The 7,925-nt window shown below is 40.7% G+C and overlaps 2 non-coding genes across 2 annotated transcripts; both read left to right on the forward strand.

The window, feature by feature from the left end:
• The first annotated feature begins 5,355 nt into the window (after window positions 1–5,355).
• On the forward strand, window positions 5,356–5,428 carry trnaf-gaa. Its single transcript has one exon. It is a non-coding gene; the product is annotated as a tRNA-Phe (tRNA).
• A 377-nt stretch (window positions 5,429–5,805) lies between these two features.
• trnaf-gaa lies at window positions 5,806–5,878 on the forward strand. Its single transcript has one exon. It is a non-coding gene; the product is annotated as a tRNA-Phe (tRNA).
• The last annotated feature ends 2,047 nt before the right edge of the window (window positions 5,879–7,925 follow it).

Here is a 7,925-nt window from a genome sequence, read left to right on the forward strand (position 1 = left end):
AAATTGGTCCACTCCATTCATGGCAATATACTGAATTTAATGATACCTTTAAGAGTCGCACCCTCGTGACAAGCCATTGCACTCCTCTTAAAGTTCAGTGATGACAGGTGTGAGCATACTTCATTCTTTTTACCTAACAGTCATTTGAACAGGTCCCTGGGAAGCCAATTGTGTTGAGAGACAAGCGCACCATCCCTCCCATTGCCTCTGGTGTTCATTAACATAGAAATTGATGAGCCACAATTGACGATCTAAAGCAAGGTTCAGACAGCAAGGTCAGCCAAGAGCCGGTAATTAAGCCCCGGCCTTTTAAGTGCCACTATTATTATTAGCAAAGCGGGCCAGAACTCATTCGCGGAACACTAACATTCTCTCAGATGCCTGCAGGACATCAACTTGGAGTGTAAAACAATTATAGGATATGGCGTGCGGCGTTAAGTATTGACAGCATGCACAATGTACATATTTATACTCAGTATGGAAATTTAAATCAAATTCATTGCCACAGGCGCCGTTTGTCTTCTCCAAGTTTACAGATAAGCTAAAGAAGGACATCCGTGCTTTATGTGTGCGTCAACTGTTAACGATGACATCCGCATGGGGAATCGGGCCAAGCATTGAGGCATACGTATGGGGGGGCTTTATGCTTCCCTGGGATTTCAACATCAAGACACCAAGACCATAAGAGGAACGTGCCAAGGTGACCTCGCATCAGGATTAAACTGTTACTCTGCTTCACGCACAGATTATACAAGCAGAACTGCCAAGACTGTTCATAAAGAACATTATAGTCTATATCCAGAAAATTGCAAGATAGGCAGATCTAAAAAAAAAATACAGACATCGTTGCACTACGATGATTAAGTTCTTTATGCCGGTTTTTAATACAATGAGATTCGTTGTGTTCTGCTATGTGTACGCTATAAATGTGTTCGTAAAAAAAAACCAAAAATAATGTTGCATAAAGCTAGCGTTTAAAACACTGCAAACATTTCAAAACACACATTTCTGAAATACTCTACAATTGTTACTTTTAAGGAATGATTAATTATTGTACAGTATAGTGGACAGAAACGTCAATATATTTTAATATTTTAATTAAAATACAGAGCATGAGCGTAGTTGCTCTTCTCTATGTGGAGTAGCTGATATTGAGAAAGGTAACATTATAAAACATAAATGTTGACATTTTGTTAATGAGTCCGTAACTGGTCTTCTACTTGCAGAAAACACACGCACAAACACAGACAGACAAATTATGACACTAAATCCAACATGACCTACAAGCAGAGGAATTTTATCCAAACGAAAGGTCTTTTTGTTTGCTCTTTTCCCTTCTTGTGGGATATTTCACAGCCTGCAATGGCTTCGCAAAAGAGCACACAAGCCCTTGTAATAAAAGTTAGCATCTTGATAATTGCACCTTTTGCCCCCACTCACTTAAAAAACAGCAACAATGGAAATTCAGTGCGCTAAAAGAGAAACTGAGAAGGTTTATTCCGTCTCAAACTTCACGGCCACAGTTCTTTGGCAGTGAGAGTTGCACTTAAGCAAAGTGACAGGTGTGGGCAGACGTTGCTGTAGCTGTTCCTTTTCTCTCTGGCTTCTTTGGAAACTGTCAGCAACACTGTCACATGCACTCCCACTGGGGTGGACGCGTACGGAACAATGCAAAAATCGCTAGCATCTGTCTGGTCTGTGCCTAAACAGGTGAACGCTTGGACTAGGACGAGGCATTGGGGGGGCTGGAGTTGGGGTGGTATGCACTAACTGGTAACTGGCCAATGCCAACCTGCATGATACCAGTCTCTGCTTAGCAGGTCCCACATCGTTTTTTAGTAGCATTAGCATTTCATAACAGCAACATATTACATTTCTGCTTTTATTGCTTCCCGTAGAACAGACAAAGGAATAAAGTGAATGGCCACAAACCAGATCCTAGAATTAACTAAAAATATGCAGTCGTGAGCTTTTAACTAGGACACTGTTCTGTGCTGTGATTGGCCGGTCTTTGTTTCCAAATTTTAGAGCGCTTTAGTGCGTTTTTATGTTTCCAGGAGACTGGTGGTCTGCTTCCACAACCTACTACCACGCTAATTGCGATGTTTGCAATATTTATGTGCGATTTAATGGGATTAAAGGTTGACATGTTATTTTGTCCAAGCAAACACAAACCCTAAATGTCCAATTGACTAAAAGTGACCTCCAGTTATCGTACATTTCATTTAAACACCAATAAAGGCGACCGCTTACAGACTTCGTAATTAAATACCAAGATGAGTTTAACGAAAACAAGAGAAGAAAAGGGAACAAATAAGGAAAAGGGGAGGATTATTTAGTGTTGAGTCGTGCCTGAAACAAACAAAATTCCTGCGGAGATGTCATCGCAGCGTGCACTTGAAGACAGCTGTGGGAGCATCTGCTGCCGCCGTTTCACTCAGACGTTTCAGCGCTTCCACTCGGTAGCGGCCAATGGGGGGAGCGGATGGCTGTACTGTCACCGCACCCCGATTGCACGCCACTTACAATCTCCATAATTGCAGCCTTGCCGTAATTAGTCAGCTACAATCCTCATCGTTGTTGTTATTCTGCATCTGCATAATTGTAGCCTTTGTTGTGTGATTGAGCCTATATTCATCACATTTGCATTCTCTTTCATTCGCTGCCTATAAAATCATGTTTGGGTTTCATTTTTCATGTCCACAAATACAGAAATAACACAACTGGACTTACACGCTTCATCTACATGTACATCGTGTTACTTCTTGTTTTGGGATTGGTCAAATTTATAAATTGTCCAAATTTGAATATTCCCAATCTATTCTACTACAAACGTGAACGCTTTTCCTTTGAGTTTCAAAAGTTTTGAACACAAATATTATCAAGCCTGCCAAAGTCGAAGGCTTGGTGTTAAGGTCAAGAGACAGACTGAGGAAGTGAGGAAGAGAGAGAGAGAGAAAGTGATGGGGAGAAGGACAGAAGGAGAATAATTGTAGCCTAAAGTGACAAAAGGAGGAGTGTCACTGTTTGGCACTTCATCATTTTTGTCTGTGAATGACTTTGCATGAATTTGTAGGATGACTCACGGCGGACGATTTGCTCTGCCTGTAATTGGTTGCTCATAAAGAAGTTCAGTTATCTTTTTTTTTTTTTTTTTTATTATGCATGCTTAAATGATGATATGGAAATTATTGTACACAAATTGGCACCCAAGCGTCCCTTGTCTGGCCCGCCAAATTTTTTGTTGTCTGTAAAAAGCAAATCAAGCATGTACTTCCATGATGCTTGCTAAAATCTGCCCCAAAATGTAAACATGTCTGAGGCCATAAATAATACATGCACACACACATGCACACATACACTGACTATATATATTCATTTATATATTTTTTTATAAGTTAGGCTGGCCTCATTCTTGTAGAGAAGAAGCTGCATGCTTTATTTTATCCTGTGTGCTCCTCATACTTTGTACAAACCCCGTGTCTTGCCTTGGTGTTTTATTAGTGTATATAAGCGCACACCAGGGGGATTTAATTAGTTTACTTTTTTTAATGTAAGTATTCAAGACATTGCAAAAAGTATGAACTCACGGAAAAGGTTTTACGTGCATTGGATTTATGACCACACTATTTTGCTGCCAAATGAGTGTAGCTAAAATAATGTAACAATAGAAGTCATCCTTGAACTTTTTGTTATTTGTAGTGGATCAGCTGAATGTTAAAAAACATAAAAAGGTCATTAAGATATTGACAAAAATTGGGGGTGGAGGGCATTCAGAGACTCATACTCTCACACGATAGCTAATCCTGGTGTATCAATAAACAGTTGCAATGACAGCGACTATTGCAATTCGTCCCAATTTCTAGATTTTGTTTTGCCACTTCTGATCGAGAAGCACTCATACAAATTATATCACAAAGGCTCAAGCATACCAAACTTTATTTCTAACCAGTGAGCCATAATATGGTTCAATCATGTTCCACTTGGACCGCTTGTGGGCCATGCATTAATACAGTAGCAACGGGACAACAGAGAATTAGGCCTTGATCCACTCCATCAACAGAGATTTATCAGTACACTACTGTTCGTAATTCCCAAATTGATCCTCTTCAGGGATTATTGTCCTAAATCCAAGCAAGAACCTTACTAATTTTGACTACCATCCAGAGAAAAAAAGCTGTCAGGCATCCATTGTTGTTTGTTGAAGAATACAATTTAATTAGGAAATTGTTCATTTTTGGTTTTTATAAAATTCTGCTGAGAATATTAACTTTCTTATTAAATAAACAAAGGTAATGCATATTTTTGTATGTTGTGTACGTATTAAATGGTTTGGGCAGTACATTGGATTAGTGGTTAGCACATCTGGCTCACAGTTAGGAGATCCAGGGTTAGAATCTCGGGTGAAAGTTGGATGAGTAGGCTCCAATTAACCACAACCTTAATGACTCCAAGTGGGATAGAAAATGCATGCCCACCCACCACCACCTTTTCTTCTGCGGTTTCAACTGCAGGTCTGTGAGCTGTAAACGGCCCAAGGGCTGAAATTTTCCAACCCCTGGTCCAAAACGATCGACGGTAGGCTGTTGGCTAGTCTGTTCCACTTCAGTAACCCTCAATACTGAGCTGGATGAATAGGTTTACAAGGCCGCCAATCTTGGAAAAGTTCTCGGTGAATGAAAGGTTCCCAAAGTGGCAAGGTACTCACAGGTACTTGACAAGCCCACGTAGCTTGGCCTTCACACTGCTTTATGTAAGCGCAGACTGAGCGAGACATGAGAGGCAAGGTGAGGGCGGGGGACAAAGCCGGACTAGCAAAAAGAGTGTATATATATCCTGCCCTCCAAATATGTTGAATATCCGAAGACAGTAAGCTCAACCACTTTCACTCATCAAGACTCTGAAGGCCAGGTTGAAGGTTGACCCCAGGTTTAATAACAAGGGAAAGGGTGAAACTGGGAGAATACAAACCACATTGTATAATCAATCATACGAACCAAATCGACATGAAATCTCAATCATGCTTTTATCCTATCGTCTAACATCACAGAATACCATCATTTCAGAACTCAAAAGATCTATTTCGATCCATAATAACTTAAAGATACATACCCACGATGCCTTGTATATATAAAATGTAGGTCGTAGTTTTGCCGAACTGTAGGAGAGAATAGAACAAGCAGCGTTCTCTTTCAACACTGTGCTGCAACCTGCACTTGTGTACTTCCTGATTCTAGTCACATGACCTCCTCCATCTTAACACTGATCACAGACTACAAAGACATGACAATATATGTGGAAGCGATGGGTGGCCAAAAGTAGTGTCACACTCCTTGACCAGAGAGCAATAACACAGCCGAAATAGCTCAGTTGGGAGAGCGTTAGACTGAAGATCTAAAGGTCCCTGGTTCAATCCCGGGTTTCGGCATCTGGCACCGTCTTTAGTCCCCGATCTCAGGTGAAGTTTCATTTGTTTGCGATCAAAGGTCCCTGGTTCAATCCAAGATTTCAGCATCTGGCCCAGTCTGTAGTCCTTTAGCCCAGGGACGGTTTCATTTCTGTGTTTGCGGCTGGCTGATTTTTTTACCTTTGTTGGGTCCCTGGTTCGATCTCGGGTTTTGGCATTTCGTGCAATCTTCAGTCCATCAGCCTGCATGAAGGACAATATTTAGCGCTGTGACCCTTGGTCTCTCTGAGAAAATCACACAAGTGTCCAAATTGCTCAATTAGGAGAGCTCCACATCCAAAGGTCCTGGGTTTCGGCGTTGTGCGTACATTTGTTGTCTTGGAGGGACTACCAGAAGTGCTGAAATAGCTCAGTTGGGTGCGTGTTAGACTGAAGATCTAAAGGTCCTTGGTTCAAACCCAGGTTTCAGCATCTGGCCAAGTCCTTAGTGCAGGCTCATTTCTGTACATTTGCGGCTGCCTGTTTTTTTACCTTAGTCTCAGACGGACTGACAGAAGTGTAGAAATAGCTCAGTTGGGTGAGCATTATTAGACTGAAGATCTGAAGCTCCCTGGTCTGATCCTGGGTTTCGGCATCTCTCTCATTCTCTCAGAATGAATGAAAGGTACCACTTTTTAGTCCTTCAGCCTAGGTGTTCATACCTCAGTTGGGAGAGCTTTCGACTGAAGATCTAAAGATACAACTCTTTAGTCCCTTAGCCCATCTGGTGCAGTCCTCAGTCCTTTTGCCTCGGTGCAGTCACATATTGAATGTAGCAGCTGCCTATTTCTGACCTTTAATGTCTCAGGGACAATGACACACGTGCCAAAATAGCGAGAGAGCTTTAGACTGAGGATCATTTCTGTTTGAGAGAAATGTAGGTAACCAAAACAGCAGCAGCAAAGGGAAATAAATCTTACAGTGCAGAGACTTACAGCAGTGAGTTCTCTGCGCACTATTAAAGATGATTAAATTTCCGGGAAACTGAGATGTGATCAAAGTTGTGTATGTTGCAGTGCTGCATTGATTTATTAGTCCAAGACCTTTTGCCCATATTCTTCCTGTTTTTTTTTAATCATTTTACCCTTTTGATCACATTTGCAATTCTGTTCTTTATCTAAAACATTTGTAATCACTCAAGCCAAATATTTCCACATTGCCGCAACTAGTGAAACTTCACAAGTGAAATTCCTCATAACATAGTTCTGTGGCACGAAAACAACTGCTAAACACTACTTTTGTCCATATGAAACTCCCCAACTCACTTTACCATAGTTATGTATCACTAAGCCACCAAGATGGCGACCGAGTTTTGCCAAAATTTTCAATTCACTTCAATCTAGTTCCTTGGCACCATAAAATGGTGCTAAAAAGATAGAGTGTGAAAAAGTGAAGGAGAGAGAATATGAATTCCCAAATGCTGAACTTCAAATATGTGAGAGTTCTCAATATACAGTGGATGAATTGAAAGACGGTATCAATTTTGAAAATACATTTTAGTTTTTACTCTTGACTCACCCGATTTGTTCGTCGGTAGAGGAGCATCAATTCAAGCAGTGGATGGGTTTTGGCCCACTGGCTGAGAATCGATCCCACGCCATGTGTACAACAGCTGCCAATCTGAAACATTTGAAAACACATTTGGATTATTGAAGCAAAGTTTAACATGTGAAGTTTTAGTACGTTTGTTTTTCCAGAGGGGAATGCGAAAACAGGGCAAGTGGTGAAAAGGTTGACAAGATTGGGCAAAATGCCAGAAAAGCTTTCTGGCTGCAGAGAAACTTTTCCGCTTGTGGTCCTTCCACTTACTCATCAAAGCCGTCCTACGTGAGACGTGTGTGTGTGCGGTTAAGCTATGAGTGGGCAACGTTGACCAAAAAATGTAATATATAATTCTTTCTTTTTTCGTTCCAATTAAAGTCAAACTAGTCTTCTCTTGCTCGAAGATATTCTAATCTCGAGGGACTCGAGGTTAAGTAAAGGCTAAATAAAATAAAATGTGATAAATCCTGCAACTCAGCCTCATAAACGGAAGCATGTGGGCTCGCTTTGTTTTGTATTTAGAGCTCATCCATCACCGACAGACTCACACAATGGAGGTCAGCTAAGAGAACAACGAGGGTGTGAATTTTAATTAAATGAATATATGTTTTGTTTTATACTCATATTTAGCAATTGTAACGACAGGTTTTGTTCGTCACCTCGTTGTATTCGCTTGGCTGACTGTCGGTTAAACTTTTTTGCAGATAAAAAGTTTGGCACTCTCTCAAACACTGAGGTTTATTTTTATTGACTTCATTACAGACTTGGAATAACAGCTAGCTTAGTTTATACAAATTAAATCAGGCAACAACACTAAAACTCATAATTTCCCTGGACACTTTATTCGACACAATCTAATTAAAAAGGAAAGGAAGGACTAAAAGACTGATTTACTAAAGAGTTGAGCGGGCAAAGCCGGTTGCGAACTTGATTGCTC

This window comes from Syngnathus acus, chromosome 21 (assembly GCF_901709675.1).
Source record: "Syngnathus acus chromosome 21, fSynAcu1.2, whole genome shotgun sequence".
In the NCBI taxonomy this organism is placed as follows: domain Eukaryota; kingdom Metazoa; phylum Chordata; class Actinopteri; order Syngnathiformes; family Syngnathidae; genus Syngnathus; species Syngnathus acus.